Source organism: Oryctolagus cuniculus, chromosome 8, assembly GCF_964237555.1.
Source record: "Oryctolagus cuniculus chromosome 8, mOryCun1.1, whole genome shotgun sequence".
NCBI lineage: Eukaryota > Metazoa > Chordata > Mammalia > Lagomorpha > Leporidae > Oryctolagus > Oryctolagus cuniculus.
The window spans coordinates 138,943,427-138,954,188 of NC_091439.1; the positions used below are offsets into that span (position 1 = coordinate 138,943,427).

At 42.9% G+C, this 10,762-nt stretch overlaps 1 long non-coding RNA gene across 1 annotated transcript; it reads right to left on the reverse strand.

Moving 5' to 3' along the window:
• Positions 1–1,351: 1,351 nt before the first annotated feature.
• On the reverse strand, positions 1,352–5,765 carry LOC138843606 (uncharacterized). Its single transcript, XR_011378558.1, has 2 exons — positions 3,967–5,765; positions 1,352–2,917 (listed from the first exon to the last, which is right to left on the reverse strand). It is a non-coding gene; the product is annotated as an uncharacterized lncRNA (long non-coding RNA).
• Positions 5,766–10,762: the final 4,997 nt, after the last annotated feature.

The window sequence follows — 10,762 nt, forward strand, 5'->3', positions numbered from 1 at the left end:
TTTATCAATGATATTTTCAGATGACTGTCAACCAAAAGTCTAGGCTTCTCTCAAATGCCCCATGCTACCGTGACAAGAAGGGGTCAGACGCCGCGTAGACCACAGCTGTGAACTCAGGCCTGGAATGGGCTTCAGGTCTCTAAGCAAGCCCTCCCTGCCAGGGGAACCCTGGGGAGGAACTGCTGGGGCTGGCAGCAGGCACATCTGGATGAAGGTCCAGATTGCGACAAACTGGTCCCGTTTCTTGGTCCACCCAATCACGTGCTAAGGCCTTACAGACAACCCTTTCCAGTTCAACAGAAATTAATTCAAATATGGAGAGAATCAAGCTTTGTGTCAGTACTTCTGTGACTGAGTAGCTCGCCTCCAACCCAGTCCACAGACATCAGCGACCCAGTCACCTACTCAGAGCTGCAAAGACCCTCCATGTCCCCAAGGACTTCCTGAGCAAAGAACTGCGTGTGGGAAATTAGGGACAACAGAACAAGAGGGAAGCAACATCAAACACGGAGTGCTTTGTGTGCTTGTTTTTGGGGACTTCGGTCTTCAGACACTCTGTGAGTCCATCCAACAGCAACAACATCAACCTAGCAAAACCCACCACCAAACAAAACAGGTCGACAGAGCCAGGCGTGAGTCGCTCAGCATCTGCCCTCGACATGGCCCAGCACCCCCACTGCTTGACCTTCTTTCTGTCTCTAAACTCAGGGCAGGTCCTGGAGTGAGCGCCCCGACAAGGGCTTCCCTGACCACCACTATGTCACCCCACCCTACACTATCACCCTCGTTTATTTCTTCATAGCGCTTAATCATTACCTCAAACTACATCGTGTACTTGCCTATCACCTGTATCCTGCTCCAGAAGCAAGCTCTACAACAGCAGGCCTTTTGCTGCCTACTGTGTTGTTCCCAGAACCCACCAGTGCCTGGCACACAGGAGGTGTTCAATAAGCAAACATGGAGACTGAACAGCATGCTCCTGAGTGAGCAGTGGGTCATAGAAGAAATCAAAAGAGAAATCAAAAACATTCTGGAACTGAATGAAGGTGATAATACATCATATCAAAATTTATGGGATATAGCAAAAGTAGTGATAAGAGAGAAGTGTATAGCAATAATGCCATAGCTGAGAAAGAACTTCTAAGATCAACCTCTTTTGCAATAGCTACAAAAAATTTAAATACCTTGGAATAAATTTAACTAAGGACATCAAAGAGCTCTATGATGAAAATTACAAAACATTAAAGAAAGAAACAAAAGAAGACACAAAAAATGGAAAAGTCTTCAGTGTTCATGGATTAGAAGAATTGTTAGAGTCGACTGCCCGAAAAACGTCACCAAGAGACATCTCTTATGCAAACAGCAAGGGGAAGCTTTATTGATTATCCAGCATGCTGGGGCTGTCTGATCATCATGAGCAGAGCAGCCCCGAATAACCAAAGGTTAGGGTTTATAAAGGCAAAAACCGCAAAACCGGGAAGGGGGGAATACATGGTTGCTATGCACGGTTGCTATACACAGTTGCTAAAATCAAAAGAGAGTACATAAAATCAAAAGAGAGTATATGGTTACTGGGGTCAACATAACCTAAAACCTAAGTGAAATTAATATTTATCATAATCTTGACAATACCAGTTACAATATTACAATCAGCAATTAGGACTTGACATTAATGTAAGACACAGACAAATCACATCTTCATTATTAGCCCAGGTAACCCAGGTGTAACCTTTCTACTTTTAAGCTTGAGCAATCATGCTAGGGGGTTTTTGTGTGTTGCCAAGGGTGATGTAGTGCACTGCTATTGTCCGACTATTTGAGATCATAGTTTCAGACCAGAGTCTCATGGTGGGGGGTGCTGTCTCAGAATGGAGTCTCAAGTGCTCCAAAATGGAGTCCCTACTGCCAAGGTGCTACTCTGTCTTATTTTTTTTTTACAGCTGTACCAGCAAGGTTTAAACCTGTAAGCTTAAGCTTAACTTTTTACACCTGCACATATACAATTTTAACTCTTCATTCCCCACTCCTTGTTGTGAGGATCTCTAATCTTAGAGATTTGTTTTTGTATCTTTTAATGTGACATATTGTTGTCTTATGATTATGAGTTTAACATTTTTAACTTGTTCCCGCACGAAGGTGATGAGTCTATTTAACACACAAGGTCCTATGGTTACAATTAGGAGTAGAACAATTAAGGGTCCTGTTAGGGCTGACAGTAGAGTAGTAAGCCATGGGGACCGGCAGAACCATGACTCAAACCATCCCTGTTGAGTTTCCCTCTCCTGTTGCCATTTTTCCAGTCGTTTTCTGAGTTTGGCCATGAAGTTTCTAACCACCTGGGTTTAGTCAGCATAAAAATAACATTTTTCCTTTAGGGCCGCACATAACACACACCCCCCCTCATGAAAATGAGATCCAACCCCCGCCTGTTCTGTAATACTGAAATGCAGATACTGGGCTGCATCTGGGAGATTGTGGAAGATTTGTCAGGCAGAAGGATCTCCACCTGGCAGGTTATCAGGTAGAAGGGGGCAGGGCAGGATGCAAAGGCTGGGCTGCCCATGAAACATTGTCAGGATGACTGAGATGCAGATGCATATGCTGGACACATTAGGCCTTTATGTCACACACACATAAGCTCATAACTGACTTTCTGCCTAATATTTTTTTCCTTAAGAGGTAATACCCAAAATTCTTCTTTGGGATTATGGATGGAGTTCCATCTTCTGTAACTTCTTCGAAGCTGGCATGTGGGCGTCGAGGGGGATTTGGGTATTTCCTCTTGCTACCTGTCTTATGGTGTGCAACAGTGGCCTTGGAAAGACTGTACTGCTTGGTCCAGAGGGCTGTTCAGGTAGTCCAGTGGAATGGGCTGGAAGCCTTGTCTGACGACCATTTGGAGTTAACAGCTTTTAGTCTGTTAGAGACAAAACAAATAAGGGCATTAAAAACACACGGTGTAAGGAGAAGCATCTATAGTTTCAGTACAGGAGTGGAGGGGACCACTTCCCCCTGGACTATTGGATAGACTTTTAAGGCCTGGCAGGGTGTGTGAGGCCCAGACCTATCCATGGGGTGCTGTTAAGAAAATTGTAAGAGATGCAAATCTCCTTTAAGGGAGGCACCCTGTTGACTCGCATTACATGGCTGGACTAGGAGAGTTAAATAGGAGGCTGATAGAAATAGGCAACTTACGTTTTACTGACCCTAAGCCATCCCCAGTAGCAGTGGCTGGAATTGGAAGCTGGGCAGAGGCTGGGCAGAGCCAAAGGCTTTTTAGCTCGGGGCCACAGGGTCTGTAGTTCTGAACCAGGAGTCCTTCGACACCCAGGGCAGTTCCGTGTCCAGTGGCTGTGCTCTTGGCAGGGCTGACAGAAGGCATTTGCTGTCACGACAGCTGCTTGCCCAACGCCCTGGCTCCTTATATCAGCAACAGGTGCACAGGTTTGGGGTGCACTGGCTTTGCTGGGTCTCCTTGACGGCAGATCACCGTGTAAAGCAGCCATTGATTGGCCTGTTGCCCATCCCTACATTGCTCCTGCTGCTAGCTTGCTCCTCATTCCCCTGGTCTCTAATAAAGTGGACCCTGGAGGCAGCCTCTATGATGCAAATCAAGGGGGTGCCCAACCCAACCCTGATTTTTGGAGATTTTTTAATATCAGGGTGAGCTAGAAAAATTATGGTCATGGGCAAATTCTGACACTTAAGACCGTGCCCATGAGGAGAACTATGACCCTTTAGGTAAGATCAACTGTGGTGACCTGTTTGTATACTTTGAGGTCGTCAGTTTAACTTTTTATCTATTTTTTTAGTTTGGTTTAAAAGGGGAGTTCTGCCCATTTAACGCGTACACTGAAAAATTGATCTAGTAGTTTAACCCCCCCCCCCTTTTTTTCTTTTGTTATGTTGTTTGGGGCCCTATACTGTGGCCAGGCATTATTACAGAAAAGGTCAGTCATCCCTTACATAAGGTCTGGGGATCAAACCGTACGTCACAGTGGAGAGTCCTGCAGAATAGTAGTAACTTCCCTTCTGGAAGAGAAAAGAGGAGAAGTGAGGCAGCAAGTTGGGTCTCTAGCCTGACTGCCTGACTTTCTGGGCTTTTAGATTTAACTGGCAGTTTAACCAGTGTTTACTGCATAGCCTGACTTAGAGGAGAAATTGTGGCAGAGGTCTCTGCCATCCTTTGGCTTCCGGGTATTTACCGTGTAGCCTGTAGACACGAGAGCTTTCTTGGGTTTCTGGAACCCAGTTTTCTAGCATCTGCCACATAACCATAACTTAACAGAGACAGTAGAGTACACAATGGATTAACATGAATTTTATGTCTCTTGTTGTCGAATAAACCAGAAATAATAAAAAAAAAAAACCTGTATATAAGAGTTTACATAATTTAGGATTATTTAACAGAGTCAAAAAAAAAAGAGCTTACAGGACCTAACTCTAGAAATGGCAGAGTAACCGAATAAGCAGACACTGTTAAAACAGACGTTACAGTTTTTGCAGAAACAGATTCCAAGATTTATGATTTAGACCATTTTTAGATATTTACTAATATTAGTACACTTTTTTTTTAAACTTTATTGTTATAATAGAAGATTAGACTTTAACTTTAGGTCAGTGTAATTTTAGCATTAGCACTTAACTCTGTAAATAATATTTTAAAATTATAAACATTTTAAAACTTTTTATGACTTGTTTACACCTTTTGAAACTTTATACTTATAGTTATTTTTACATAGCCTTGAATTGTCATGTATGGCTAACCTATGAGAATACATGTTAACAAACTCAAACAGTTTTTTTTTTTTTTATTGAATTTGAGATGTTAAAAGTATATATAATATATTTTTCCAAGTTTTACTTAGCACTGATGCCTAGATGACTTAAGACATTGAGTTATTAATGAATACCACACCATTATCTGAAATAAAAGTTAAAATTACATTTTTATGTTTTTAAGTAACACAAGGATAACACCTCCTGGACAGCAAACATTAGTGTATGTTTACAACTTTGAAAAGATCTTCCTCATTAAGAGAAACAAGTTTAAAGCATATTAAAGACATGTAAAACTGAGCAAGCAAGCCACTGAGCAAACCGAAGGGCATTTGCATTACCTCAATTTTCTGAACCAATCTGTATTGGCTTTCTTTAGTTAACAACATAAAGGCTTGTATACACAGAATTTACTCTTATTTTTATAAGACCGCTTTAGCTGGAAAGCAAAAACATAAATACAGCATAGGTCTGACACTATTTATAACATTTTAATATATTTTATATAATCTGAATTGACCCAAGCAGCTGTTACTTTAACAAATTTAGAGTCTCATCCTTTGAGAGTTCCAGGGATCCGACTGGAAGCCCAAAGTTGGAAGACTCGGTTTAGAATTTAAGCTGTCAGAGAGTCAAACCATTTAGCCAAAATTAGTACATTTCTGATCAGTTGGGTAATTACTTAGACATTAAAAACAGATAAACAATGTAAACAACTTCACATTGTAGTTTTTCCAATCAAGACTCTAATGGCAATAGAAAAACGCGAAACCTTCAAGACAGGTGAATGCTCTCAGATGAATAACCCATTGTTTAGGTTTTTATTAGCTGCAAAGAGAAAAACCCATCAGGTTGGAAAGGGTTAATGGCTTAAGGTTCTGGCTCCCTTAGGTAAGGCCAGCAGTAATATTGAATTGGAAATTCCTCCAGGAGAGGAAAAAAGAAGCAGCACTGGGGTGGGGGCTCTGCCTAGAGATATTTGGCTATGCCTGCTGCACCAGGCCACATGGACTAGAATAGAGTGCAGAGAAAGGCTGTGGTCCCCCATTTACAGGAAAGTCTGCGCACACCAGGGCTTGGCAGGACTAACTGTGGGGTTGGGTAGGTGCGCCATTTTACCAAGAGTGTTGGGAACCTCCTATAATTTAACCAAAGCCAGATCAATTAGGACTACTGCAGACACTCAGTCAATTACAACAGATAGTTAACTTTAGCTCTTTTCCAGATTTAGTCCTCAGGCAATCAAAGCTTAGCAACAGTAATAGTTCACAAAAAACTTTAAGACGCACCAGAGCTACCATAAGCTGCAAAGACGGAAAACTTTCTACCAGGTTGGAAAGGGTTAACAGGTAACAGGTAACAGCTTTTCCCTAGGTGGAGAGACTTGTGGAATTTCCCTCTCCCTTTCTCCTGCCCAGTGGTATAGGAATGGAGATGAGGAGAGCAAAAGAGTGGGGGAAGGAACCCCTGGGAGGAGGAGGAAGGCAGAAAGCAATGACCTCCTCCTGTCTGGGGGCTGAGTGGTTTGAAATCTCCTATCACTCAAGGTTACCCACTACCTAGTTGTCTGAGTTTTACCTGGAGGGCCAATATTAGCCTCGACCGAAGCTAAGCCCTGCTCGCGTAGCAGTAGGCAGCGTGACCAGGCGTCCCTCCGAGAGAGAGACCTGATCCTCGGGTCGCAGTCCGGCCGCCGGGAAGCCAAAGCGAGCTCAGGGGGTCTCCAGGCTCTCAGCCAACTGCCCTTCCTAATTTCCCTCCCGTTCCTTACAATCCCTCTGGAGTTTCGGCCGTAGCTAAGCCGTGGCCGGGGGGACTCCGCGTTCTCGGAGAGCTGTGGGGTGCCGGACACTCAACGGCCACTTCCACAGATCCGATCCCGCTTGAGGGAAGGAATACTGACCTCCGATGTCTTCTCAAAATCCCGGTCGGGGTGCCCAGGACTGCCAGGCAGGAGAATGGCCTCTTTCACTCAGCGAAAGAGTGGTAAATGGAATGAGCCCTCCGGGGGGCCAATCCACTCCTAGAGCAGGCCATTCAGAGGCACAGAAAGACTGCTGCTTTACCTTCTTAATCAGAAGAGAGAGATTAGATCCCCTAGCCCCTACATCAGGCCAGTGAGCCAAAGTAAGAGATAGCGGCGTGGACACAGTTTGACCCATGTTACAGACAGAAAAGCAATTCCCCAAAAAACTGAAACCTAAAATGTAACCGCTGTTGGCACAAAACTCCCGCCTAGGGGAATTTCTGATGGGAGTTTCACTGAGCGTCCTCAGTCTCCCGGTCCTCTCGGGGCGTCCCCCAAGGTGGTAGCCTGGGGCTTCCAGGCACGTCTGCCAGCCACAGTGCATACCGTGCCAACCCAAAAACTGAAACCGAAACAGGCCTGTAACCCGAAAAACTGAAACCTGAAGCGCGCATATACTGAGTCCCTACCTTAGGCGCCTTTATACTTACCCCAAGAGATGTCCGTTGGCGGCATCCACGGGCAGCCCCGATCTCGCTGGGGCCTCCAAATGTTAGAGTCGACTGCCCGAAAAACGTCACCAAGAGACATCTCTTATGCAAACAGCAAGGGGAAGCTTTATTGATTATCCAGCATGCTGGGGCTGTCTGATCATCATGAGCAGAGCAGCCCCGAATAACCAAAGGTTAGGGTTTATAAAGGCAAAAACCGCAAAACCGGGAAGGGGGGAATACATGGTTGCTATGCACGGTTGCTATACACAGTTGCTAAAATCAAAAGAGAGTACATAAAATCAAAAGAGAGTATATGGTTACTGGGGTCAACATAACCTAAAACCTAAGTGAAATTAATATTTATCATAATCTTGACAATACCAGTTACAATATTACAATCAGCAATTAGGACTTGACATTAATGTAAGACACAGACAAATCACATCTTCATTATTAGCCCAGGTAACCCAGGTGTAACCTTTCTACTTTTAAGCTTGAGCAATCATGCTAGGGGGTTTTTGTGTGTTGCCAAGGGTGATGTAGTGCACTGCTATTGTCCGACTATTTGAGATCATAGTTTCAGACCAGAGTCTCATGGTGGGGGGTGCTGTCTCAGAATGGAGTCTCAAGTGCTCCAAAATGGAGTCCCTACTGCCAAGGTGCTACTCTGTCTTATTTTTTTTTTACAGCTGTACCAGCAAGGTTTAAACCTGTAAGCTTAAGCTTAACTTTTTACACCTGCACATATACAATTTTAACTCTTCAGAATCAATATCATCCAAATGTCTATATTACCAAAAGTAATTTACAGAGTCAATGAGATTCCAATAAAAATAAAGGACATTTTTCTCACATCTAGAAAGGACAATACTAACTCATATGGAAACAGGAGACCCTGCATAGCTAAAGTAATTTTATACAACAAAAACAAAGCAAGAGGCATCATAGTACCAGATTTCTTTTTTTTTTTTTTTTTGACAGGCAGAGTGGACAGTGAGAGAGAGAGACAGAGAGAAAGGTCTTCCTTTGCCGTTGGTTCACCCTCCAATGGCCGCCACGGCCAGCGCACTGCGGCCGGCGCACAGTGCTGATCTGATGGCAGGAGCCAGGTGCTTCTCCTGGTCTCCCAAGGGGTGCAGGGCCCAAGCACTTGGGCCATCCTCCACTGCACTCTCTGGCCACAGCAGAGAGCTGGCCTGGAAGAGGGGCAACTGGGACAGAATCCGGCGCCCCAACTGGGACTAGAACCTGGTGTGCCGGCAGTACCAGATTTCAAGACATACAAGGGGTGGTGCCGTGGCTCACTTGATTAATCCTCCTCCTGTGCCGCCGGCATCCCATATGGGCACCGGGTTCTAGTCCCGGTTGCTCCTCTTCCAGTCCAGCTCTCTACTGTGGCCTGGGAGGGCAGTGGAGGATGGGCCAGGTGCTTGGGCCCCTGCACCCACACGGGAGACCAGGAAGAAGCACCTGGCTCCTGGCTTCGGAGCAGCGCCGGCCGTAGCGGCCATTTGGGGAGTGAACCAATGGAAGGAAGACCTTTCTCTCTTTCTCTCTCTGTCTATAACTCTACCTGTCAAGTAAATAAAAAAAAAAAGACATACTACAAGGCAGTTATAATAAAATAGCCTGGTACTGGCAAAAAACAGATGGGTAGAACAATGAAACAGCATATTAACTCCAAAAATTAATCCACATATCTACAATTGATTTCTCATACAGACCTCAACAAAGAAGAAGTGCTAGCGAGGGTGTGGGGAAAAAGGCACACTAATCCACTGTTGTTAGGAATGTAAACTGGTGCAGTCACAGGGGAAGACAGTATGGAGACCTTAGAAATCTGAGGATAGACCTACCATATGATATGATGATCTAGCCATCCCACTCCTGGGAATTTACCCAAATGAAAAGAAATCAGCATATGAAAGAGTTATCTGTATCCATGTGTTCATTGCAGCTAAATTCACAATAGCTAAGATATGGAATCAACCCAGATGTCTATCAACTGAGGACTGGATAAAGAAATTATGGCATATATACACTGTGGAATACTACTCAGCTGTAAAAAAAAAGAAATTCTGTCTTTTGCAACAAAATGGATGCAACCAGAAGCCATTATACTTAGTGGAATAAGCCTGTTCTGAAAAGGCAGGTATCACACGTTTTCCCTGATCTGAAGTAACGAATAGAGTACCTGAAACGTAATGTATTGGAGTGAAATTGGCACTTTTGAGATTCGATTCTTATTTACAGCCCACGTCTCTTTTGTTGAGGAACAGTGTTTTTTTTTTTTTTTTCTTGATACTATTTGTTGAACTCTTTTACTTAGTGTAGGGTTAACCTTGAGATAATTAAGTAAGCTGAGAGTAGATCTTTGTAAAAATTAGGAGTGGGAATGGGAGAGGGAGGTAGGAGAACGGTTGGATCGTGGGCAGCAGAGAGGATAGGGTATCATGATGGGAGAAGGGAAGTGAATTTTCATTGTGTTCCTAAATCTGTATACATGAAATACACAAAACCTGTATAACTTCAATAAAATTTTAAAAAAGAAATGAGATAGTAAACTCCCACAGTAAAATCTAGCATACATGCACACAGCATACATGCATACTTCCACAGTTTGTGGAAGGCCTTCTTACACAAGTCTAGCAGTTTAGAAATTATACAGATAAAGTTACATGCATTTGACTAAAAGACACTAAAATACATAGTAAAATAAAATTAACAAAACAGGTAAATGATCTATTAATATAACAGAAAATATAACAAAAAGACTAACAATGTGACAAAGCTGACCAGTCAATGAATGAGAAAATCCAAATGGCCAACAAGAACTCAAAGGATGGGCAAACACCAATAATCACTAAAAGGAAAACCTAAATTAACCAATCACTTCACATCTATCAGTTTGGCAAAATTGAAAAGGATTCTAACACTAGTTGCTGCTACATTACAGGGAATGTGAACTTTCAAATATATGGTGTAATTAAATTATTAATTTAATAAATTTTGAGAAAAGAAATCAGGAAATCCCTATTAAAAATATGCATGCACATTAACCTTTAATTTGGGAAGTACCCATAGAATTAAGAACCTTGGTACATTAGAATATATTGTCAGATGTCTGCTGCTGTGGCAAATCAGAAATATACGAAGCAGCAAATGAATAAAGAAATGATGTACTTAGCTGAATGAAAAAAGCAGTTTGTACAGGTGTGTTGAGATGGTTATTATTTTACATGGATGCCATCAGATACATGCTACACATATACACATGTCTACATGTGCTATATGTATCTATGTTGCACGTCTTGTACAAACTCAAAAATACAAATAACAAATTCTAACTTAACATCATCACCTGGTGGCGTGTGGGTGGGTCAGAGGCAGTAGATATATGTTGCAGCATGTGGATAAAGGGGTTAGGAGAGTAAATGAGAAAAGAAAAGACTGTAAAAGAGTATTTTAAAGATGTTTGAATGCTATAAGCACTAATCAGATTGTTGTTACTATAATGAAAATA